At 29.2% G+C, this 1,604-nt stretch overlaps 1 long non-coding RNA gene across 1 annotated transcript; it reads left to right on the forward strand.

Annotated features, from left to right (window-relative positions):
* Positions 435-772, forward strand: LOC108662105. The gene is made up of 2 exons (XR_001927887.1): positions 435-509; positions 607-772. It is a non-coding gene; the product is annotated as an uncharacterized LOC108662105 (long non-coding RNA).

The following is a 1,604-nucleotide window of genomic DNA, read 5'->3' on the forward strand; positions in this document are numbered from 1 at the left end:
TTATTACATCTTTGAGTTTCCTATTTTATTTTCTCCTTAACTTTTCCTTTTTTGATATAGAGATCAACTAAATGTAGACTTCTAAAAGTTAGATGCACATGTTCATCAGTTGAAGGGTAGCAGCTGCAGGTACTTATAAATTTTTCTTTCTTTAATGTCAAGCTGCGACAACTTAAACTATCTTTTTTTATCTGCTTTGTAAAGCTTTTCTTGTTCTCTTTATTTTGAAATTTCTATTTTCTCTTCAATAGTAGTTGAACCCTATAGTTGCACTACAAAAAGTATAATTCAAATGGAAAAAGGTCTGACTTGTTAGATTTGACTATTCAAGTGATAGAGAAATTAAAGTTGAAACAAGATTTTTAGAAAGTTGGGTTGCTCTTGTTTTTGCTCGTTGTTTAATGAGAATGGTTGTTGTGTGTTTGTGTGTTAAACAACATTGGTGCACAGAGAGTTAAAAATGCTTGCATTGCTTTTTGCAACTTCTTTGAGGAGCAGAACATTGCAACGTGAGTTGCTTTTCTCTGTCAGCTTTTTTTTTTTCATGTCTTCTTTTCTGTTCCTTTTCACTCAAAGCTTATGAAGCTTGATAAAAAATTTTTGCAGGTGCTTGAGATGTCTTCAACAAGTGAAACAAGAGTATTACCTTGTGCATTTTAGATACTTTTTTAGTATGGCATACAATAACACGTTTAGCTTTATATTATATTTGTTTGACATTCTGAGATATTATGTGTTTATGACAATTTTTAATTGCATGAACTTAATTTTGGACTTTTGATTTTAATGCGTATTTTTCTTATCAATTTTGGATGGGAATTATGGATGTTAATTGATAATTTTTACCAAAATTTTAGTTGGTAATCTCCGTTGGAAAAACATTACCAACGAAACATTTCATTGAAAATTACTAACAGAATTCAGTAGGAAATGCTTTTCCAACAGAATTTCGTTGGAAATGCTTCTCCAACAAAAAAGTCCGTTGGAAATTTTAGACAGAATTTTTCATTGGAAAAGCATTTTTGATGGAATTTATGTTGAAAATTTCTAACGGAATTCCGTTGGAAATTGATTTCCTACGGAATTATTTCCAACGGAATTTTTTGTGGGCAATGCTTTTCCAATGAAAATTTTGTTGGAAATTTCCAATGGAATTCCGTTTGAAAAGAATTTCCAACAAACTTTCTGTTGGAAATTTCAAACGGAATTCCATTAAATTATTTTCCAATAGAAATTCCAATGGAATTACTATGGGATAGCCAACAGATTATGCATTTTTTCCAACGAAAAAAGTATTTCCGACTAGGCTTTTACTGACAGAATTTCCAACGAAAAAAGCTTGTTTTTTGGTAGTGGATTATTTTTTAAATGCTTTAAATGTTTGTTAAGTACAAATAAGTGTAACACAAGAAAAATATTTTCAAAATAAAAAATGTATTGATGATAAATAAATACTTAAAAAGAATCAAAACTAATATGCTAAAAATATAAATCAAATTACAAGCACATTTATGTAATGGGTTTTCTTGAAATGAAGTATAGCAAAACAAGGCAATGATAAAATGAAGACATTAGGTAAAAATCAAACCTTTTTTCAAAATGGA

The sequence above is a fragment of the Theobroma cacao genome, chromosome 5 (assembly GCF_000208745.1).
Source record: "Theobroma cacao cultivar B97-61/B2 chromosome 5, Criollo_cocoa_genome_V2, whole genome shotgun sequence".
In the NCBI taxonomy this organism is placed as follows: domain Eukaryota; kingdom Viridiplantae; phylum Streptophyta; class Magnoliopsida; order Malvales; family Malvaceae; genus Theobroma; species Theobroma cacao.